The 25,660-nt window shown below is 44.1% G+C and overlaps 1 protein-coding gene across 1 annotated transcript in view; it reads right to left on the reverse strand.

Moving 5' to 3' along the window:
* Positions 1-23,767, reverse strand: part of LOC139373870 (melanocortin receptor 5-like) — a 44,403-nt gene extending 20,636 nt beyond the window's left edge. Inside the window, exon 1 of the mRNA XM_071114965.1 lies at positions 23,588-23,767. The gene's annotated coding sequence lies outside the window, so the exon portion shown is untranslated. The remainder of the gene's footprint in view (positions 1-23,587) is intronic.
* Positions 23,768-25,660: the final 1,893 nt, after the last annotated feature.

The following is a 25,660-nucleotide window of genomic DNA, read 5'->3' on the forward strand; positions in this document are numbered from 1 at the left end:
GCACTCTCACACTCTCACCCTCTCTCTCTCTCACACACATCCTCACAATCTCTCTCTCTCTCTCACACACACATACACCCTCACACTCTCTCTCACACTCTCTCTCTCACATACCCTCACACACTCTCTCTCTCTCTAGCACTCTCACACTCTCACCCTCTCTCTCTCACACACATCCTCACAATCTCTCTCTCTCTCTCACACACACACACACCCTCACACTCTCTCTCTCCCACACCCTCACTCTCTCTCTCTCTCTCTCTCACTCACCCTCACATTCTCTCTCTCACTTTCACACCAACACACTCTCTCGCTCTCACACCCTCACTCTCTCTCTCTCTCACACACTCTCACACCCACACACTCTCTCGCTCTCTCACACCCTCACACCCTCACTCTCTCTCTCACACCCTCACACTCTCTCTCTCACTCTCTCACACCCTCCCTCTCTCACTCTCTCACACACACAAACCCTCACACTCTCTCTCACTCACCCTCACACTCTCGCTGTCTCACTCTCACACCCACACACTCTCTCGCTCTCTCACACCCTCACTCTCTCTCTCTCTCACACACCCTCACACTCTCACACCCACACACTCTCTCGCTCTCTCACACACACAAACCCTCACACTCTCTCTCACTCACCTTCACACTCTCGCTGTCTCACTCTCACATCCACACACTCTCTCGCTCTCTCATACCCTCACTCTCTCTCTCTCTCACACACTCTCTTGCTCTCTCACACACACACACCCTCACACTCTCTCTCACTCACACTCTCGCTGTCTCACTCTCACACCCACACACTCTCTCGCTCTCTCACACCCTCACACCCTCACTCTCACACACACCCTCCCTCTCTCTCTCACACACACCCTCACACTCTCTTGCTCTCTTACACCCTCTCTCTCTCTCTCTCTCTCTCACACCCTCACACTCTCTCTCACTCACCCTCACCCTCACACTCTCACTCTCTCACTCTCACACCCACACACTCTCTCGCTCTCTCATACCCTCACTCTCTCTCTCTCTCTCTCACAGACCCTCACACTCTCACACCGTCACACTCTCTCTCACACACTCTCACACTCTCTCTCTCACACCCACACACTCTCTCACACCCTCACTCCCTCACACTCTCTCTCTCTCTCTCTCTCTCACACACCCTCCCTCTCTCTCACACACCCTCCCTCTCTCTCTCACACACCCTCACACTCTCTCTCTCACACCCTCACACCCTCACACTCTCTCTCTCTCTCTCTCTCTCACACACACCCTCCCTCTCTCTCACACACACCCTCCCTCTCTCTCTCACACACCCTCCCTCTCTCTCTCACACACCCTCCCTCTCTCTCTCACACACCCTCACACTCTCTCTCACACCCTCACACTCTCACACCCACACATTCTCTCTCTCTCTCTCTCTCTCTCACACCCTCTCTCTCTCACACACCCTCACACTCTCTCTCACACACACCCTCACACTCTCACACCCACACATTCTCTCTCTCTCTCTCTCTCACACCCTCTCTCTCTCACACACCCTCACACTCTCTCTCACACACACCCTCACACTCTCTCTCTCACACACCCTCAAACTCTCTCTCACTCTCTCTCTCTCTCACAACCCCACTCTCTCTCTCTCTCACACACAAACTCTCAAATTCAAATTCAAATTCAAGCTGCTTTATTGGCATGAAAAACATTGTGTCAATATTGCCAAAGCAACAATGTATACAATATACATTGTAACAAAATTGTAAATGATAGCAAATAATTATATAAAATGGTAGTAAATAATAATACCAAATTAAATACAAAAATAATAACAGTCAATAGTAGAAATGCAATAAATATAAAATCAAATTATGGAAAATGAAACTATAACTAACTTATAACTAAATAACGGTCATCTTCTTCTTTATATCAGTACTACAACTACAATCATCGTTACTACGACTACTACTACCATCACTAAACTGTTATCACTACCATTACCACCCATATTTGGGATGATAAACATTAATAATTATAGTAATAATAGTAATAATAATAATAAGTAAGTTACTGTTTACTATGCAGATGTTATTATTCAGTGTCCCTCAGGCTATGGCAGGAAAATACATATTTGGCTGCAAGAGGAGCCATTGCTCCTTCGCCCATGAGTATTCTTAGTTTTTCCTCTGGGTTCAATTTGTAAAAATTTGGAATATATGTAGTCATTTCTGTGAATAATGAATCTCTTTGTGAGGAATATTTATCACAGTAAAGGAGAAAGTGCATCTCTGTCTCTACCTCCCCTGTCATGCAGTGACCACATACACGCTCCTCTTTGGGTAGCCATGTCTTTTTATGTCTGCCGGTTTCTATTGCCAATCGGTGGTCACTCAGCCTGTACTTGGTAAGGATCTGTCTCTGCTTCGTATCTCTGACAGAGTAGAGATAATCAGCCAATTCATATTCTCTGTTTAGGGTCAGATAGCAATTTAGTCGGCTTTGGGATTTTGTTTCGTTTTTCCAGTATTGTAAATATGATTCCTTTGATTGGTTCATGATTTTGCTTATTGGAATTCTTTCTTTTGAAGCAGTGCTGGTGTCAGCTTGGTTGGTGAGGTCCAACACCAGCTGACTGAGAGGGCTCGTTTCTGGGCTCAGCTCTTGGGCTTGAAGTGCTTTAAATTGCAGACTCGAATTTGGACTTGAATTTAGATGTAGCCAAAATTTTAATGATCTTTTCTGTATTTTCATTATTACTGGAAAACGGCCCAATTCTGCCCTACATGCATTAGTTGGTGTATTTCTCTAAGCTTGTAGAATTTTCCGACAGAATTCTGCATGTAGGGCTTCAATTGGATGTTTGTCCCACATTTTAAAATCCAGTTTATTGAGTGGCCCCCAAACCTCACTTCCATAAAGTGCTATTGGTAGGATTACACTGTCAAATATTTTAGTCCAAATTCTAATTGGGATGTTAATTTTGAATAATTTCATTTTTATTGCATACATTGCTCTGCGGGCTTTTTCTTTGAGTGCCTTCACTGCCATATTAAAGTTTCCCGATGCAGATATGGTCAGACCAAGGTAGGTGTAATTTTTTGTGTGTTCAATTAAGGTGTTGTTCAGGGTGAATTTACATTTGTGTTTCTGACATCTGTTTTTTTTTTTGGAAAATCATGATTTTAGTTTTTTGGAAATGTACTGCCAGGGCCCAATTATGGCAATATTGCTCCAGAATATTCATGTTTTGTTGAAGACCTTCTTTGGTTGGTGATAGAAGTACCAAGTCATCAGCATATAGCAGGTATTTCACCTCTGTGTCAAATAGTGTGAGTCCTGGGGCTGGAGATTGGTCCAACATGTCTGCTAATTCATTGATATAAATGTTGAAAAGATTTGGACTCAAACTGCAGCCTTGTCTCACACCTCGACATTGTGAAAAAAATTATGTTCTTTGGTTTTTGATTTTTATTGCACACTTGTTTTCTGTGTACATACATTTTATTAAGTCATACACCTTACCACCAAGCCCACTTTGTAGAATTTTGTAGAATAGCCCTTCGTGCCAAATCGAATCAAATGCTTTTTTAAAGTCAATAAAGCAAGCAAAGATTTTGCCCTCTTTTTTTTGGTGGACGTGTTTATTAATTAGTGTGTGTAAGGTGTATATATGGTCAGTAGTGCGATGGTTAGGGAGAAAGCCAATTTGACATTTACTTATTACATTTTTTTCTTGAAGAAAGGTTTGAATTCTTGAATTCAAAATGCTACAGAAAATCTTTCCCAAGTTACTGTTGACGCAAATTCCCCTGTAATTATTGGGGTCTGATTTGTCTCCACTTTTGTGGATAGGGGAGATGAGCCCTTGGTTCCAGACATCAGGGAAGCAGCCAGAAGTTAACACCATGTTGAACAATTTAAGCACAGCATTTTGCAACTCAGGTGTGCTGTTTTTCAGCATTTCATTTCTGATGTTGTCTACACCACAAGCCTTTTTTGATTTAATAGATTTTAGCTTTTCATTTAGTTCATGTTGGGTTATTGGGTAATCTAATGGATTTTGGTTGTTTTTAATGACTGATTCCAGGATGTTCAATTTTTCTTTAATTTCTAATTGGTTCTGTTGTAAGTCTTTTTGTGGGATGTTTTTGTATAGATTATCAAAGTAAGTTTTCCAAATTCCTACATCTTGTATGGCTAATTCTTGTGGCTTTGTTGTGCTTAAATTGTTCCACCTGTCCCAGAACTGATTTTGGTCAATTGCGTTTTCAATTTCATCAAGTGTCTTGTTGGTATAATTCAATTTCTTGCATTTCAGTGTTTGTTTATACTGTTTCAGAGTTTCAAAGTATTCATATCGTAGCTCTGGGTTGTTTTGCTGCTTATGTTTTTTGTTTGACATTTGTCTTAGGTGTTTTCTAATTGTTTTACATTCATTATCAAACCATTTGTCAGAAACATTTTGATTTTTGCTTCTGATGTTGCATTGCTTTGGTTTTCTCAAATTTGCTTTCGATGCTGCTTTTTGGAATATGCAGTTGATGTTTTGAGTAGCCAAATTGACACCATCTTTATTGTTTTGGTACTGTGAGTTATTGAAAAACTGCATAGAGTTCATCATTTCATTTGAGTTCAATGTTTCAATGAATGTCTCTGCACTGTTTGGAGCCCATCTGAACGATTGGTTTATGTTGTAAAGTTTATTGGGCTGTTTTTTTGAATGAATATTGCCGGTTAATTTCTTCAGAAACACGTTGATCTGACTGTGATCTGACAATGGTGTCTGTGGTCTGACAGTGAATGCACTAATGGAGGAGGGGTCAATGTCAGTGATGGCATAATCAACTACACTTGTCCCAAGAGCTGAGCAGTAAGTAAACTGACCTAAAGAGTCCCCTCTGATTCTACCATTAAGCATGTACAGGCCTAAGGCTCGACAGAGATGTACTAACTCTTTTCCATTTTTGTTCAGTATTTGGTCAGGACTGTTTCTATTATTTATAATAGGGCTACTGTACAAGGAGGGGTGTCCACATATGTGGTGGTTACCTCCCGCATCAGTGTAGTCAGGCTCAGAACCTGTTCTTGCATTGAAATCTCCACAAAGAAGCACTTTACCCTGCGCCTGAAATGTAATGATTTCTGTCTGGAGATTGTCAAAAAACTGATCATCATAATATGATGAATCTGAAGGAGGAGCATAAGATGCACATATGTATACATCATTGTCACAATAGATTGTACCTTTGTTAAGTTTTAGCCAAATGTGAGTGGTACCTTTTTTCATTTCATTCAGTGCTAAGTCCTGCTTATGCCAAATGATGATTCCACCTGAGTCTCGGCCCCGTTTAACGTTTTTATGTTTGATTGATGGTAGTAAACTTTCTCTATAGCCTGAGGGACACTGAGTATCTATGTCTCCACGACACCATGTTTCCAGTAGGATTATGATGTCCTGTCCCTTGATGTTTTTAATCAATTCTGGATTAGTTGTTTTATAACCAAAATGTGAAGAGTATAGGCCCTGGATATTCCAAGAGCTGATAGTTAATGATCTCATTTATAATAAGGGATATTCACTGGTTTGAGTAAAGTACATCGAAAAAAAAATAAAAAATACTATATATATACATATATATATATATACACACACACACATATATGTATACACATACACACACACACACACACACACACACACACACACACAATATACATACACATACATACATATATATATATATACACATGCACATACACATATACATACATATACACACACACGCACACACACACACACACCATTACATATAATAATTATTATAATACCGGTGTCAATACATTTAGGAATATTTGTAAACAAATTAATAAGAATGGAATAAGATTGCACTGTACTTATTTTATGTTAATTTTATGCCGTTCTGACGTTGAGCAGTGAGGCACAGTCCACAGTGATCTGTTGATTTATTTTGTCGATCAACTTTCCTGGGAAGTCTTTTCTTGGTAGGAGGGTGGACACAACTATATTGGTTGTTGGGAACATAGCCTGTGCCCGTTCTGCCACTCTTCTCACTGCCCCAGATACATTTTCACCTTTGGCATGAAGGTCGTTTGTGCCAGTGTGGATGATGATGTTGTCAGGGTGTCAATCCTGGTCTGACTGAGTAGTTGCATTGCACTCTCAGTTGTAGGACACCAGAACTTATACACCTGGTGTCTAGGGAATAATCTTTCCTGGACTAAGAACTTCCCATTTGAATCAATTAGGATTGCAGTTGTGGGTGATTGTCTGGGTGGAGCAGACTGGGAGGCTGGTATTCTGACCTGGGCTGGAGCAGACTGGGAGGCTGGTAGGTTAACCTGGGCTGGAGCAGACTGGGAGGCTGGTATTCTGACCTGGGCTGGAGCAGACTGGGAGGCTGGTAGGTTGACCTGGGCTGGAGCAGACAGAGGCTGGTGCAGTGTCATCCGGCTGTGTAGTGGAGGCCATGCTGGTCTCAGGTTCTGCTTGTGTTGTACCAAGCTGGTGGACATGTTCTCTAGATGCAGAGGACACAATGACTCTCTGCCGGTTGAGGGTGTCAATGTACCTCTCTTTTTGTTCGAGCTCCTTTCTTGTTGTGCTCAGATGGTCTCTGAGGTCATCATTTGTCTGACTCAGCTTGTCCATTCTGCTTTCTAATTTAGCTATAGATGCTCTGCTCTCCTCCCTGAACTGTTTCATCTCTTCTTTGAGTTTCTGGACAGTGTCCTCCTCTTGAAGCTTGTTCTCTCTGAGTTCTATGACCTCTGCTTCGACTAGAGAGAGGGTGTTGTGGAAACGTTGCATAGCAGGTGTTCTTATTGAAATTGTCATGTCCTTGACTCTGTCTGCTGCAGGTGAGGTAGGTAAAGGGACGTTGAGGGCTTCCTGCTGGGTCACAGAGACCATTGGGGTCTGCTTTTCTCCATCTCCCTCCTTGACTTTTTCCTCATTTTCTGAGATGATGTCAGCGTCTGCTTTTAGGGTAGCAAACCTATTCTCAAAAGCCTGGAGGCTTGAATCATTGCCTTGTATCAATACAGTTCCATTATTATATAAGTTTACTGTTTGATATGTGTTGCTCTGGTCAGCTTCTTCAAAAATGCTGATCTGACATCCTTGGCTGATGCCCCTCTTTTTTAAAAAAGGGAAATGTTTGCTAATAACCTTTCTCACACTCTCACACCCTCACACACTCTCTCTCTCTCTCACACACACCCTCACACTCTCTCTCTCTCACATACTCTCACACTCTCACACCCCCACTCTTTCTTTCTCACATACTCTCACACCCTCACTCTCTCTCTCTCACACACCCTCACACTCTCTCACACTCTCACACACCCTCACACTCTCTCTCTCTCACACCCTCACACTCTCTCTCACACCCGCACACTCTCTCACACACCCTCACACTTTCTCTCACTCTCACACCCTCACTCTCTCTCTCACACACTCTCACACCCTCACTCTCTCTCTCACACACCCTCACACTCTCACACCCTCACACACTCTCTCTCTCAACCCCTCACACTCTCTCTCACACCCTCACACTCTCTCTCTCACACACCCTCACACTTTCTCTCTCTCTCACACTCTCTCTCTCACACCCTCACTCTCTCTCTCTCACACACCCTCACACTCTCACACCCTCACACTCTCTCTCTCTCACACCCTCACACTCTCTCTCACACCCTCACACTCTCTCTCTCACACACCCTCACACTCTCTCTCTCTCTCTCTCTCTCTCTCACACCCCCTCACATTCTCTCTCTCACACTCTCACACTCTCACACCCTCACACACTCTCTCTCTCACATACACCCTCACACTCTCTCTCTCTCACATACACCCTCACACTCTCTCTCTCACACTCTCACACCCTCACACTCTCTCTCTCTCTCTCTCTCTCTCACACACACACACTCACACCCTCACTCTCTCTCTCACACACTCTCACACCCTCACTCTCTCTCACACACCCTCACACTCTCTCTCTCTCACACTCTCACACCCTCACACTCTCTCTCTCTCTCATACACCCTCACACTCTCTCTCTCACTCTCTCTCACACCCTCACACTTTATCTCTCTTACACTCTCTCTCTCACTCTCTCTCTCTCATACACCCTCACACTCTCTCTCTCACACACCCTCACACTCTCTCTCACACCCTCACACTCTCTCTCTCTCTCATACACCCTCACACACTCTCTCTCACACCCTCACACACTCTCTCTCTCTCTCACACACCCTCACATTCTCTCACACACCCTCACACTCTCTCTCTCTACCACACTCACCCTCTCTCTCTCTCACACACACACACCCTCACTCTCTCTCTCTCTCTCAAACACACCCTCACACTCTCTCTCTCACACCCCCACTCTCTCTCTCACACCCTCAAACTCACTCTCTCCCTCTCTCACTCTCTCACACACCCTCCCTCTCTCTCACACACCCTCTCTCTCTCTCACACACCCTCACACTCTCTCTCTCACACACTCTCACACTCTCACACCCCAACACTCTCTCTCTCACACACACCCTCACACACTCTCTCTCTCACACACCCTCACATTCTCTCTCTCACACTCTCACACTCTCACACCCTCACACACTCTCTCTCTCACATACACCCTCACACTCTCTCTCTCTCACATACACCCTCACACTCTCTCTCTCTCACACTCTCACACCCTCACACCCTCTCTCTCTCTCACACACCCTCACACTCTCTCTCTCACACACTCTCACACTCTCACACCCCAACACTCTCTCTCTCACACACACCCTCACACACTCTCTCTCTCACACACCCTCACATTCTCTCTCTCACACCCTCACACACTCTCTCTCTCACATACACCCTCACACTCTCTCTCTCTCACATACACCCTCACACTCTCTCTCTCTCACATACACCCTCACACTCTCTCTCTCTCACACTCTCACACCCTCACACCCTCTCTCTCTCTCACACACCCTCACACTCTCTCTCTCACACACTCTCACACTCTCACACCCCAACACTCTCTCTCTCTCACACACCCTCACATTCTCTCTCTCACACTCTCACACTCTCACACCCTCACACACTCTCTCTCTCACATACACCCTCACACTCTCTCTCTCTCACATACACCCTCACACTCTCTCTCTCTCACACTCTCACACCCTCACACTCTCTCTCTCTCTCTCTCTCTCACACACACACACTCACACCCTCACTCTCTCTCTCACACACTCTCACACCCTCACTCTCTCTCACACACCCTCACACTCTCTCTCACACTCTCACACCCTCACACTCTCTCTCTCTCTCATACACCCTCACACTCTCTCTCTCACTCTCTCTCACACCCTCACACTTTATCTCTCTTACACTCTCTCTCTCACTCTCTCTCTCTCATACACCCTCACACTCTCTCTCTCACACACCCTCACACTCTCTCTCACACCCTCACACTCTCTCTCTCTCTCTCATACACCCTCACACACTCTCTCTCACACCCTCACACACTCTCTCTCTCTCTCACACACCCTCACATTCTCTCACACACCCTCACACTCTCTCTCTCTACCACACTCACCCTCTCTCTCTCTCACACACACACACCCTCACACTCTCTCTCTCTCTCAAACACACCCTCACACTCTCTCTCTCACACCCCCACTCTCTCTCTCACACCCTCAAACTCACTCTCTCCCTCTCTCACTCTCTCACACACCCTCCCTCTCTCTCACACACCCTCTCTCTCTCTCACACACCCTCACACTCTCTCTCTCACACACTCTCACACTCTCACACCCCAACACTCTCTCTCTCACACACACCATCACACACTCTCTCTCTCACACACCCTCACACACTCTCTCTCTCACACACCCTCACACTCTCTCTCTCACACCCTCACACTCTCTCTCACACCCTCTCTCTCTCACACACCCTCACACTCTCAATCTCTCACACACCCTCCCTCTCTCTCACTCTCACACCCTCTCTCTCACACACCCTCACACTCTCTCTCACACACCCTCACACTCTCTCTCTCACACACTCTCACACTCTCACACCCACACACTCTGTCTCTCAAACACCCTCACACACTCTCTCTCACACACCCTCACACTCACACCCTCACGCACACTCTCTCTCTCTCACACACCCCCACACGCTCTCTCTCTCACATACTCTCACACTCTCACACCCCCACACTCTCTCTCTCTCACACACCCTCACACTCTCTCTCTCTCTCTCTCTCTCTCTCTCACACATACTCACACACCCTCACACTCTCTCTCACACACCTTCACACTCTCTCTCTCTACCACTCTCACCCTCTCTCTCTCACACACACACCCTCACACTCTCTCTCTCTCTCAAACACACCCTCACACTCTCTCTCTCACACCCCCACTCTCTCTCTCACACACCCTCACACTCTCTCCCTCACACACCCTCACACTCTCTCTCTCTCACACAACTTCACACACTCTCTCTCTCACACACCCTCACACTCTCACAACCCCACACTCTCTCTCTCTCACACACCCTCACACTCTCTCTCTCACACACCCTCACACTCTCTCTCTCTCACACCCTCACACTCTCTCTCACACCCTCACTCTCTCTCTCACACACCCTCACACTTTCTCTCTCTCTCTCTCATACTCTCACACACTCTCTCTCTCTCTCTCACACCCTCACACTCTCTCTCTCATACACCCTCAAACTCTCTCCCACACCCTCACCCTCTCTCTCTTTCTCTCTCTCACAAACAAACACCCTCACACTCTCTCACTCACCCGCACTCTCTCTCTCACTCAAACCCTCACTCTCTCTCTCTCTCTCTCTCTCTCACACACACCCTCACACTCTCACACCCTAACACTCTCTCTCTCTCACACACACTCTCACACTCACTCTCTCTCACACCCACACACTCTCTAGCTCTCTCAAACCCTCACACCCTCACTCCCTCACACTCACTCTCTCTCTCACTCTCTCACACACCCTCCCTCTCTCTCACACACCCTCACGCTCTCTCACACTATCACACTCTCACACCCTCACACTCTCTCTCTCTCGCTCTCTCACACTATCACACTCTCACACCCTCACACTCTCACACCATCACACTCTCTCTCTCTCTCACACACCCTCACACTCTCTCACACACTCACACCCTCACACTCTCTCTCTCACATACCCTCACACTTTCTCTCTCTCTCTCTCACACTCTCTCTCTCACACACTCACACCCTCACACTCTCTCTCTCACATACCCTCACACTTTCTCTCTCTCTCTAACACTCTCTCACACACACCCACACACTCTCTCGCTCTCTCACAACCTCTCTCTCTCTCTCTCTTTCTCTCTCACACCCTTACTCCCTCTCTCTCACACACCCTCACACACTCTTTCTCTCTCTCTCACACTCTCACACCCTCACATTCTCTCGCTCTCTTACACCCTCACTCTCTCTCACACCCTCACACTCTCACACTCTCACTCACTCACTCTCTCTCTCTCTCGCTCTCTCACACACCCTCTCTCTCTCACACACACCCTCAAACTCTCTCTCTCACACACCCTCACACTCTCTCTCTCACACACTCTCACACTCCCACACTCTCTCTCTCTCTCACACACCCTCACACACTCTCTCTCTCACACACCCTCACACTCTCACAACCCCACACTCTCTCTCTCACACACACCCCCACACACTCTCTCTCTCACACACCCTCACACTCTCTCTCTCACACACCCTCACACTCTCTCTCACACCCTCACACTCTCTCTCACACCCTCACTCTCTCTCACACACCCTCACACTTTCTCTCTCTCTCATACTCTCACACACTCTCTCTCTCTCTCTCACACACCCTCACACTCTCTCTCTCATACACCCTCACACTCTCTCTCACACCCTCACTCTCTCTCTCTCTCTCTCTCTCTCTCGCTCTCTCACAGACCCTCTCTCTCTCTCACACACACCCTCAAACGCTCTCTCTCACACACCCTCACACTCTCTCTCTCACACACTCTCACACTCTCACACCCCCACACTCTCTCTCTCTCACACACCCTCACACACTCTCTCTCTCACACACCCTCACACTCTCTCTCTCTCACACCCTCACTCTCTCTCTCTCTCTCACACCCTCACTATCTCTCTCACACACCCTCACACTTTCTCTCGCTCTCTCTCATACTCTCTCACTCTCTCTCTCTCTCTCTCTCACACACCCTCACACTCTCTCTCTCATACACCCTCACACTCTCTCTCTCATACACCCTCACACTCTCTCTCTCTCTACCACTCTCACCCTCTCTCTCAAAAACACACACAACCTCACACTCTCTCTCACACCCCCACTCTCTCTCTCACACCCTCACTCTCTCTCTTTCACTCTCTCACACACCATCCCTCTCATTCTCCCACACCCTCTCTCTCACACACACCCTCACACTCTCTCTCACACCCTCACACTCTCTCTCTCTCTCACACCCTCACACTTTCTCTCTCTCTCATACTCTCACACACTCTCTCGCTCTCTCTCACACACCCTCACACTCTCTCTCTCATACACCCTCACACTCTCTCTCTCTCTACCACTCACTCTCACCCTCTCTCTCAAAAACACACACACCCTCACACTCTCTCTCTCACACCCTCACTCTCTCTCTCTCTCTCTCGCTCTCTCACACCCTCACTCTCATTCTCCCACACCCTCTCTCTCACACACACCCTCACACTCTCTCTCACACACCCTCACACTCTCTCTCTCACACACTCTCACTCTCTCACACACCCTCCCTCTCTCTCACTATCTCACACCCTCTCTCCCACACACACCCTCACACTCTCTCTCTCACTCTCTCTCACACCCTCACTCTCTCACACACCCTCAAACTCTCTCTCACACACCCTCACACTCTCTCTCTCACACACTCTCACACCCCCACACTCTCTCTCTCTCACACACCCTCACACACTCTCTCTCACACACCCTCACACTCTCTCTCTCTCACACCCCCACACTCTCTCTCTCTCACACACCCTCACACACTCTCTCTCACACACCCTCACACTCTCTCTCTCACACACCCTCACACTCTCTCTCTCACACACCCTCACACTCTCTCTCTCATACACCCTCACACTCTCTCTCTCTCTACCACTCTCACCCTCTCTCTCAAAAACACACACACCCTCACACTCTCTCTCACACCCTCACTCTCTCTCTCTCACTCTCTCACACACCCTCCCTCTCTCTCATTCTCCCACACCCTCTCTCTCACACACACCCTCACACTCTCTCTCACACACCCTCACACTCTCTCTCTCACACACTCTCACTCTCTCACACACCCTCCCTCTCTCTCACTATCTCACACCCTCTCTCCCACACACACCCTCACACTCTCTCTCTCACTCTCTCTCACACCCTCACTCTCTCAAACTCTCTCTCACACACCCTCACACACTCTCTCGCTCTCTCACACCCTCACTCTCTCTCGCTCTCTCACACCCTCACTCTCTCTCGCTCTCTCACACCCTCACTCTCTCTCTCTCTCTCTCTCACACCATCTCTCTCCCTTCCTCAGGTCACTCATCCATCGCTCCTCAATCTTCCTCTAATATTCCATATAAATAGGAGCTTCCATCTCGATCCCTTCCTCAGGTCTCTCATCCATCTCTACTCAATCCTCTACTAATCTATTTAAACGGGAGCCCACATATATCTCCTCCCAATTTGTCCCAACAGGCTTTGAACATTGACTCGCTGTTGAGTCTCTGTCTGGACCCACGCAACCCCAACTTCCTCACACCCACGCACTGAACCGCTGACTCAAGCTCACAGGCACACAGAACCACAGAGAGCAGATAGAGCTACAGAACATGTTATATTATGAAACAGTCTGGCTGAATGGCAGACAAGCAAGATACTGAAAGTGTAATTGTCTGGGTAACTCTACTGACAGTGTAGGTGTCTAGGATGGTAACTCTAGTGATAGTGTAGGTGTCTAGGATGGTAACTCTACTGACAGTGTAGGTCTCTAGGATGGTAACTCTACTGACAGTGTAGGTGTCTAGGATGGTAACTCTACTGACAGTGTAGGTGTCTAGGATGGTAACTCTACTGACAGTGTAGGTGTCTAGGATGGTAACTCTACTGACAGTGTAGGTGTCTAGGATGGTAACTCTAGTGACAGTGTAGGTGCCTAGGTAACTCTAGTGATAGAGTAGGTGTCTAGGATGGTAACTCTAGTGATAGTGTAGGTGTCCAGGATGGTAACTCTAGTGACAGTGTAGGTGTCTAGGATGGTAACTCTACTGACAGTGTAGGTGTCTTGGACGGTAACTATACTGATAGTGTAGGTGTCTAGGTAACTCTACTGATAGTGTAGGTGTCCAGGATGGTAACTCTAGTGACAGTGTAGGTGTCTAGGATGGTAATTCTACTGACAGTGTAGGTGTCTAGGATGGTAATTCTACTGACAGTGTAGGTGTCTAGGATGGTAACTCTACTGACAGTGTAGGTGTCTAGGTAACTCTACTTATTGTGTAGGTGTCTAGGTAACTCTACTTATTGTGTAGGTGTCTAGGTAACTCTACTTATTGTGTAGGTGTCTAGGTAACTCTACTTATTGTGTAGGTGTCTAGGTAACTCTACTGATTGTTTAGGTGTCTAGGTAACTCTACTTATTGTGTTGGTGTCTAGGTAACTACTTATTGTGTAGGTGTCTAGGTAACTCTACTGATAGTGTAGGTGTCTAGGTAACTCTACTTATTGTGTAGGTGTCTAGGTAAATCTACTTATTGTGTAGGTGTCTAGGTAACTCTACTGATTGTGTAGGTGTCTAGGTAACTCTACGGATAGTGTAGTTGTCTTGGTAAATCTGGAATATTACTGAATAGTGAATTTGGCCGGGGTTCAATCAGATATGTGGTAACCCACAAATGCATAGCTTGTTGTTGTTTTTGTTCAGGTGGTGTCAGCGGTGTCTGAGCTTTGGAGCTGTCAAAACCACAAGCAGCTCCCGCCGTTATACCTGTTGCCGAGTCGCATTAGTAGGCATCCCATGCAGCCGTGTCACAAGTTTGAACACTTTCGGCTGAAATAAATCCTTATTATTTGATTTGAATGATTTTCAATTTGACTGTCATTATTTCCATAGTTCTGAACTTTTAATGCCAGTGAGAAATACAGTTGAAGTCGGAAGTTTACATACACCTTAGCCAAATACATTTTAACTCAGTTTTTCACAATTCCTGACATTTAATCCTAGTTAAAATTCCCTTTTTTAGGTCAGGAAGGATCACCACTTTATTTTAAGAATGTGAAATGTCAGAATAATAGTCGAGAGAATGATTTATTTCAGCTTTTATTTCTTTCATCACACTCCCAGTGGGTCAGAAGTTTACATACACTTAATTAGTATTTGGTAGCATTGCCTTTAAATTGTTTAACTTTGGTCAAATGTTTCAGGTAGCCTTCCACAAGCTCCCCACAATAAGTTGGGTGAATTTTGGCCCATTCCTCCTGACATAGCTTGTGTAACTGAGTCAGGTTTGTAGGCCTCCTTGCTCATACACGCTTTTTCAGTTCTGCCCACGAATGTCCTGTAGGTTTGAGGTCAGGGCTTTGTGATGTCCACTCCAATACCTTGATTTTGTTGTCCTTTTGTCTTATGCCACAACTTTGGAAGTATGCTTGGGGTCATTGTACTTTTAGAAGACCCATTTGAGACCAAGCTTTAACTTCCTGACTGATGTCTTGAGATGTTGCTTTATTATATCCACATCATTTTCCTACCTCATGGTGCCATGTATTTTGTGAAGTTCACCAGTCCCTCCTGCAGCAAAGCACCCCCACAACATGATGCTGCCACTCCCGTGCTTCACGGTTGGGATGGTGTTCTTCTGCTTGCAAGCCTCCCCCTTTTCCCTCCAAGCATAACGATGGTTATTATGGCCAAAGAGTTCTATTTTTATTTCATAAGACTAGAGGGCATTTCTCCAAAAAGTATGATCTTTGTCCCTATGTGCACAGTTTAAAAGTATTTTGTAAGGTGTTCCAAGACGATGGTGCAGAGTACATAAAAGCCCTTTTACCAAATTCAGTTCGGACATTTGGAACAGTTAGCAGGATAAAGTCCAGCAAACGAAGAGAGTACCCACCACATTTCTGAACAATAACAATGCCCAAATATAAAGGTAGTAAACCCAAAATGGCTTTGTAAATAAAAGTATACCAGCGACTGAGCCTACGAGTGACGAGAAGGTCAGCCAACCCTGGTATACAAAGTGCAGTGGTGCGTAAGGGTTTTTCAGTTTAAAATAAATCACAAAAGTGACATGGTAAAGAGTGTCAATTGATCTCAAATACTGAGCGGAAGCATTCATACAGTATATAAAATATCCCCATAGTCTAGTAAAGGCATAAATGTAGCTGATACTAGCTTCCTTCTGGCTTCAAAAGAAAAACAGGCCTTATTCCTAAAATAAAATCCAAATTTCAGCTTCAATTTCTTTGTAAGTTGTTGAATATGCAATTTAAAAGAGAGGCTGTCATCAATTAAAATTCCAAGATATTTATATGAGGTTACAACCTATTTCTTGCATTAGAAAACACCATTAGTTTAGTTTTGTCAGTATTGAGGATAAGCTTCAATTGACACAAGGTATGTTGAACAGTATAAAAAGCAGTTTGCATGTTCTGGAAAGTTGTTGTAAGAGACGAGGCACAACAGTAAATAACAGTATCATCAGCATAAAAATGAAGTTGTGCATTTTGGACATTTTTGTCTACATCATTTATATAAATAGTGAATAAGAGAGGACCAAGTACAGAGCCTTGGGGCACACCATTAAAGACAGACAATTTAACAGACATAAGCCCATCAAATTGAGTGCACTGAGTTCTATCAGACAGATAGTTAGCAAACCATGCAACTGCATGCTCCAAAATACCTACACTTGACAATCTCTGCCTTAGTATAGCATGATCAACTGTATCAAAAGCCTTAGAGAGATCAATAAAAAGTGAGACACAGTGCTGTTTTTTGTCAATGGCTTCAGTGATATCATTTAAAACCTTCATGGCTGCTGTAATTGTGCTATGCTTCTTCCCGAAGCCCGATTGGTACATTGATAAAATAGAGTTAGTAAATAAAAAACTATTTTAGCTGTTCACTTACAAGGGTTTCAAGTATTTTCACCAGGGGTGACAGCTTTGAGATTGACCGATAATTATTTATAAGAGTTGGATCTCCCCCTTTTAAAAGTGGTAGGGCAAATGCTGATTTCATTACATTCCAGGGTTAGATTGAACAGAGATGTAAGTGGTTCAGCTATGAAATCAGCTGCCAGATTTAAAAAGCAGGGATCCAAAAGATCAGGACCTGCAGGCTTTCTCTGATCTAAGGTTTTGAGGGCTTTATGTACCACCTGCACTGAGAATGGCAAAAAGCTAAACGTTTGACCAGCTCTCACTGGTTCATCCACACAGGGTTGTACAGAGACAGAGGACGCTGAATCAAACAGCCTACCAGATGATACAAAGTGCTCATTGAAACAATTCAGCATTTTAGTTTTGTCATTTACAGCAACAGAGTCCTTCAAAACACATGACGGTAATTCATTAACATTACTGTTACCAGACATAAACTTAATAGCCTTACTGTGGATATAGACACTTTTGTAACTGTTTCCTCCAGCATCTTCACAAGGTCCTTTGCTGTTGTTCTGGAATTGATTTGCACTTTTCGCACCAAAGTACATTCATCTCTAGGAAACAGAACGAGTCTCATTCCTGAGCGGTATGATGGCTGCGTGGTCCCATGGTGTTTATACTTGCATACTATTGTTTGTACAGATGAACGTGGTACCTTCAGGCCTTCGGAAATTGCTCTCAAGGATGAATCAGACTTCTGGAAGTCTACAAATCTATTTCTGAGGTCTTGGCTGATTTATTTTCATTTCCCCATGATGTCAAGCAAATAGGCACTGAGTTTGAAGGTAGGCCTTGAAATACATACACAGGTACACCTCCAATTGACTCAAATTATGTCAATTAGCCTATCAGAAACTTCTCAAGCCATGACATCATTTTCTGGTATTTTCCAAGCTATTTAAAGGCACAGTCAACTTAGTGTATGTAAACTTCTGACCCACTGGAATTGTGGAACAGTGAATTCTAAGTGAAATAATCTGTCTGTAAACAATTGTTGGAAAAATGACTTGTGTCATGCACAAAATACAGTGCCTTGCGAAAGTATTCGGCCCCCTTGAACTTTGCGACCTTTTGCCACATTTCAGGCTTCAAACATAAAGATATAAAACTGTATTTTTTTGTGAAGAATCAACAACAAGTGGGACACAATCATGAAGTGGAACGACATTTATTGGATATTTCAAACTTTTTTAACAAATCAAAAACTGAAAAATTGGGCCTGCAAAATTATTCAGCCCCCTTAAGTTAATACTTTGTAGCGCCACCTTTTGCTGCGATTACAGCTGTAAGTCGCTTGGGGTATGTCTCTATCAGTTTTGCACATCGAGAGACTGACATTTTTTTCCATTCCTCCTTGCAAAACAGCTCGAGCTCAGTGAGGTTGGATGGAGAGCATTTGTGAAAAGCAGTTTTCAGTTCTTTCCACAGATTCTCGATTGGATTCAGGTCTGGACTTTGACTTGGCCATTCTAACACCTGGATATGTTTATTTTTTAACCATTCCATTGTAGATTTTGCTTTATGTTTTGGATCATTGTCTTGTTGGAAGACAAATCTCCGTCCCAGTCTCAGGTCTTTTGCAGACTCCATCAGGTTTTCTTCCAGAATGGTCCTGTATTTGGCTCCATCCATCTTCCCATCAATTTTAACCATATTCCCTGTCCCTGCTGAAGAAAAGCAGGCCCAAACCATGATGCTGCCACCACCATGTTTGACAGTGGGGATGGTGTGTTCAGGGTGATGAGCTGTGTTGCTTTTACGCCAAACATAACGTTTTGCAATGTTGCCAAAAAGTTCAATTTTGTTTTCATCTGACCAGAGCACCTTCTTCCACATGTTTGGTGTGTCTCCCAGGTGGCTTGTGGCAAACTTTAAACAACACTTTTTATGGATATCTTTAAGAAATGGCTTTCTTCTTGCCACTCTTCCATAAAGGCCAGATTTGTGCAATATACGACTGATTGTTGTCCTATGGACAGAGTCTCCCACCTCAGCTGTAGATCTCTGCAGTTCATCCAGAGTGATCATGGGCCTCTTGGCTGCATCTCTGATCAGTCTTCTCCTTGTATGAGCTGAAAGTTTAGAGGGACGGCCAGGTCTTGGTAGATTTGCAGTGGTCTGATACTCCTTCCATTGCACAGTGCTCCTTGGGATGTTTAAAGCTTGGGAAATCTTTTTGTATCCAAATCCGGCTTTAAACTTCTTCACAACAGTATCTCGGACCTGCCTGGTGTGTTCCTTGTTCTTCATGATGCTCTCTGCGCTTTTAACGGACCTCTGAGACTATCACAGTGCAGGTGCATTTATACAGAGACTTGATTACACACAGGTGGATTGTATTTATCATCATTAGTCATTTAGGTCAACATTGGATCATTCAGAGATCCTCACTGAACTTCTGGAGAGAGTTTGCTGCACTGAAAGTAAAGGGGCTGAATAATTTTGCACGGCCAATTTTTCAGTTTTTGATTTGTTAAAAAAGTTTGAAATATCCAATAAATGTCGTTCCACTTCATGATTGTGTCCCACTTGTTGTTGATTCTTCACAAAAAATACAGTTTTATATCTTTATGTTTGAAGCCTGAAATGTGGCAAAAGGTCGCAAAGTTCAAGGGGGCCGAATACTTTCGCAAGGCACTGTAGATGTGCTAACCGACTTCCAAAAACTATAGTTTGTTTAACAAGAAATTTGTGGAGTGATTGAAAAATGAGTTTTAATGACTCCAACCTAAGTGTATGTAAAATTGTAAAATGTATGAGAACTTCCGACTTCAACTGTAGGTCAGGTGTGGTTTCTTGACAAAGGCCATAAGAGTAGCCACTCACCAATTTGACATCTCCGACGTAGTTACACCTCTGACATCGCCTAAACAGAAGGCAATGATAAGCTATTGTTTTTTTTCATCTATTCATCTATGATCTGAGTGAATCCTGGCCTTAATAAGTCCTCTGTTAGTGATGGTTGTACAGTTATTATTGCATAGCAGAGATAATAGCATGTTAGGAAATGACTGTGTTCATGACTGATCATTATTTACTTACATTTGATATTTGAGTCATTTAGCAGACTCTCTTATTTGTGCATTAATCTTCAGATAGCTAGGTGAACAGCAACATATCACAATCATAGAAAGTACATTTTCACTCAACAAAGTCTTTATCAGTCGGTGCTTGTAGGAAGAGATAAGTACCTTTCTTTACTCTGTGGTAGTTATTTAAGATACATTTCAAAGAGGTAGTGTTTCAGACATTTTCAGAAGATTGGCAGGCAGGAACTCTGCTATTCTTTAGACTTTATTAGGAAGCTTGTTACACCATTGGGGTGCCAGGACAAAGAAGAGCTTGGACTGGGTTGAGCGGGAGGTGCCCTTCCGTATGGTTGGGAGGGCCAAGAGACCATAGGTGTCAGGATAGATTACTTGGGTTGGGGTGTAGGGTTTGTGGAAGCTACTGGAGTGAGCAGAGGAGCGGTGTGAGACGGGAGAACTTTGGAAGGTTGATTACAAAGCAGGCTTCTGAGGTTTGGATAAGTTGCAGAGGTTTGATGGAACAAACAGGGAGACCAGCCAACAGAGAGTTGCAGTAGTCTAGAAGGTAGAGGACAATAGGGGAGCCCAGCCAACAGAGAGTTGCAGTAGTAGACGACCTGCAACGCTTACTGTGAGGAAGGTTTGTGCTCTACGAATGTTGTAGAGAATGAACCTGCAGGAGCGAGTCACTGCTTTGATGTTTGCAGAGAATGACAAGTCGTTGTCCAGGGTCACGATTCTTTGCAATCTGAGAGGAGGATACTGTGGAGTTGTTAATCATTAAGGAGAGGTCTTAGAGTGAGCAGGCCTTCCCTGGGAGGAAGAACAGCTCCATTTTGTAGAGGTTGAGCTTGAGGGCCAACATCCAAGTTGCGTCACCACATGACCAAAGGTATGTGGACATCTACTCGTTGAACATCTCATTCCAAAATCATGAGCATTAATATGGAGTTGGTCCCCCCTTTGCTGCTACATCCTCCACTCTTTCTAACCTTTATTTAACTAGGCAAGCGAATTTAGAGCAAATCCTTATTTTTAATGATGGCCTAGGAACAGTGGGTTAACTGCCTTGTTCAGGGGCAGAATAACAGATTTTTACCTTGTCAGCTCAGGGATTCAAACTTGCAACCTTTCGGTTACTAGTCCAACACTCTAACCACTAGGCTACCTGCCACCCCCATGCTGTCTTCTGGGAAGGCTTTTCCAATAAATGTTGGAACATTGCTGCAGGGACTTGCTTTCATTCAGCGACAAGAGCATTAGTGAGGTCAGGCACCGATGTTGGGCGATTAGGCCTGGCTGGCAGTCGGCGTTCCAATTCATCCCAAAGGTGTTTGATGGCGTTGAGGTCAGGTCTCAGTGCAGGCCAGTCAAGTTCATCCACACCGATCTCGACAAACCATTTCTGGATAGACCCTGTTTTGTGAGCAGGGGCATTGTCATGCTGAAACTCTTAGGGAAAGGGCCTTCCCCAAATTTGGAAACACAGAATCGTCTAGAATGTAAGTGTTTGCTGTACATTAAGATTACCCTTCAATGGAACTAAGGGGCCTAGCCTGAACAATGAAAAACAGCCCCAGAACAGCGTGATTCATCCCTCCAGAGAACACGTTTCCACTGCTCCATTGTCCAATGGTGGCGAGCTTTACACCACTCCAGCAGACGCTTGGCATTGCGCCTGGTGATATTAGGTTTGTGTGCGGCTGCATTTCATGAAGCTCTCACTGAACAGTTCTTGTCCTGATGTTGCTTTCAGAGGCAGTTTGGTATTCAGTAGTGAGTGTTGCAACTGAGGACAGACGATTTTTACGCTCTACACGCTTCAGCACTTGGTGATCATGTTCTGTAAGCTTGTGTGGCCTACCACTTCGCGGCTGAGTGGTGATTGCTCCTAGACGTTTGCACTTCACAATCATAGTACTTTCAGTTGACCAGGTCAGCTCTAGCAGGACAGAAATTGGAAACATCCCATGACAGTGCCACATTGAAAGTCACTGAGCTCTCCAGTAAGGCCATTCCTTCTACTGCCAATTTTTTGTATTTGTATTTATTATGGATCCCCATTAGTTCCCTGCCAAAGCAGAAGCTACTCTTTCTGGGGTCCAGCAAAATTAAGGCAGTTTATACCATTTTAAAAACATTACAATACATTCACAGATTTCACAACACACTGTGTGACCTCTGGCATATCTACAGTACTAAATTCATGTGAATGTATAGTGCGTATGTTATCGCGTGTGTGTGTGTGTGTGTGTGTGTGTTTGTCTGTGTGTGTGCGCATGTGTGTGCGCGTGTGTGCATGTGTCTGTGCCAATGTTTGTGTTGCTTCAGTCCTCAATGTTCCATAAGGTGTTTTTTAAATCTAATTTTACTGCTGCATCAGTTACTTGATGTGGAATAGAGTTCCATGTACTCATGGCTCTATATACTACTGTGTGCCTCCCATAGTCTGTTCTGGACTTGGGGACTGTGAAGAGACCTCTTGTGGCATGTCTTGTGGGGTACGCATGGGTGTCAGAGCTGTGTGCCAATAGTTTAAAAAGACAGCTCGGTGCATTCAACATGTCAATACCTCTCATAAATATAAGTAGTGATGAAGTCAATCTCTCCACTACTGAAATAGCTTACTGAAAAAGCCGAATCCACTAATTTGAAGGGGTGTTGACATACTTTTGTGTCTATGGTGTAGTCATAATAATGATACTATTAAAACAATGTCATATTTTGTATTATCAGCAAACTAATCTATGATATTGATGTCCATGTTCTGAGACGTGTTATAGAGCAAAGCATTACAAACAGTACATTATTCTCAATAGATCTCTCCATAATAGATCAGCTCTCCGGTACATTATTCTCAATAGACCTCTCTATAATAGATCAACTCTCCAGTACGTTATTCTCTATAGATCTCTCTATAATAGATCAACTCTCCAGTACGTTATTCTCTATAGATCTCTCTATAATAGATCAATTATCCCGTAGGAGTTGCTGCCTAGCCTATAGTTGGTGATATTTTATAGTGGATATAACATTGAAGATCTGACATTGTTTCAAAGGTACAAATGTAACTTATTTTAAGGTTTGTTCATGTTGAAAATTTGTTACAATGATGACATTATCCTACTGTTGAAATTTCACCATTTAAATATTTTTTTCAAATCAATTTATTTTCCATGAAGATTCCAAGTCACAATATATTGACAAAATCTTTGAAACTACATTGCTTCAACCAGTTTGTGCCCAGTGGGCAGTATCCATAAAATGTAATTTGTGGAGCGCTCACCTTGGGGCTGCATGATGCTTGCTGAAGCTGGATTGAATCCGCTATAGCCGGTAGCCAGTATAGCAGCTTGCCAGTGCTTGATTTAGCAATGATTCTAGCGCGAGGAGAGACTGCCAGCAGGTCCGATGGATGGAACAGGGAATGACAGCATTACTGGATGTATCAATAGATGATGAGGGATCCTCCTCTCTCTCCTCTGCATTGCTCTGTTTCAACGATATGATACATGCTCCTCCGGCTCATCGACCCTCCTCTATGTTGCTCTGTTTCAACAATATGATACGTTCTCCTCCAGCTCATCGACGTAGCTCAACACGTAGACTAACTTCCTGTAGGGAGCAGAGAGATCCTGGTTTGGTAGCTCAACACATAGACTAACTTCCTGTAGGGAGCAGAGAGATCCTGGTTTGGTAGCTCAACACGTAGACTAACTTGCTGCAGGGAGCAGAGAGATCCTGGTTTGTTCATGTTCTACACACAGACAAGACACCTCATGAAGCAATTCATTCAAGTCATGGATTTATTTTAGTATTATTTGGTACTTTGGTGTACAAAGGAAACAAATAAATAATTATTTCAGAACAATCCAAATGCATCATCATGTTTTAGGATGAGGAAGATTGGGGTTTGCAAAATTATGTCTCAAATGTATTTACCATAAAGTCAATCTAGTCAGTGACTATCATATATATTCACTCCCCTTGGATTATTTCAAATTTGTATTTTTAAAACAGCCCTGCTTTTTATTTTTATTTTTAAACAGCCCTGCTGTGAAGTAGTAACTAGCATCAAAGGCGAAAAGCTTGAGATAATTAGACATAATTTTCTGTAAGGTCCTTCAGTCGAGCAGTGAATTCATAGTCATTTAGACAGGTTACCTTGGCGTTCTTGGACACAAGGACAATGGTTGTCTACTTGAAACATGTAGGTATTACAGACTGGGTCAGGGAGAGGTTGAAAATGTCAGTCAAGACACTAGCCAGCTTGTCAGCGCATGCTCTGAGTACACATCCTGGTAATCTGTCTGGTCTGGTGGCCTTGTGAATGTTAACCTGTTTAAAGTTCCCACTCACATCAGCTACGGAGAGCATGATCACACAGTTGTCCGGAACCGTTGGTGCTCTCATGCATGGTTCAGTGTTACTAGCTTCAAAACGAGTATAGAAGGCATTTAGCTCATCTGGTAGGCTCGCGTCACTGTGCAGCTCGCATATGGGTTTACCTTTGTAGTCGGTGATCATTTGCAATCCCTGACACATCCAACGAGCGTCAGAGCTGGTGTCTTAGGATTCGTTCTTAGTCCTGTTTTGATGCTTTGCCTGTTTGATGGTTCGTTCGAGGGCACAGTGAGATTTCTTATAAGCGATTAGAGTCTCGCACCAAGAAGACAGTGAATGTTCGAGTAGTCTATTTACAGTGTGGATTTGAATCTGATTGAAAATCTATAGCAAGACTTGAAAATTACTGTTGAGCAATGATCTTAAACAAATTTGACAGAGCTTGAAGTATTTAGAAAATAATGCACATGTCACGCCCTGGTCTTAGTATTCTGTGTTCTCTTTATTATTTTTGGTTAGGCCAGGGTGTGACATGGGTGATTATGTGTTTGTCTTGTCTAGGGGTTTTGTAGATTGATGGGGTTGTGTTTAGTATAGTATTCTAGGTAAGTCTATGGTTGCCTAGAGTGGTTCTCAATCAGAGGCAGGTGTTTATCGTTGTCTCTGATTGTGAACCATATTTAGGCAGCCATATTCTTTGAGTATTTCGTGGGTGATTGTTCCTGTCTCTGTGTTTGTTGCACCAGATAGGGCTGTTTCGGTTTTTCACGTTTCTTGTTTTGTATATTGCTTGTATTTTTCATATTTTATTAAAGATGTATAAAGATAACCACGCTGCATTTTGGTCCTCCTCTCTTTCACCAGAAGAGAACCGTAACAGCACAGCTGTAATCGCTGCCAAATGTGTTTCTAACATACAGTATATATTTAATTTTTCATTCATTAAAATGTTCACATTTTCTTCCACTTTGGAATTACAGAGTACTTTGTGTAGACTGTTAACAAAAACATGACA

Source organism: Oncorhynchus clarkii, chromosome 18 (genome assembly GCF_045791955.1).
Source record: "Oncorhynchus clarkii lewisi isolate Uvic-CL-2024 chromosome 18, UVic_Ocla_1.0, whole genome shotgun sequence".
Taxonomy (NCBI): Eukaryota; Metazoa; Chordata; class Actinopteri; order Salmoniformes; family Salmonidae; genus Oncorhynchus; species Oncorhynchus clarkii.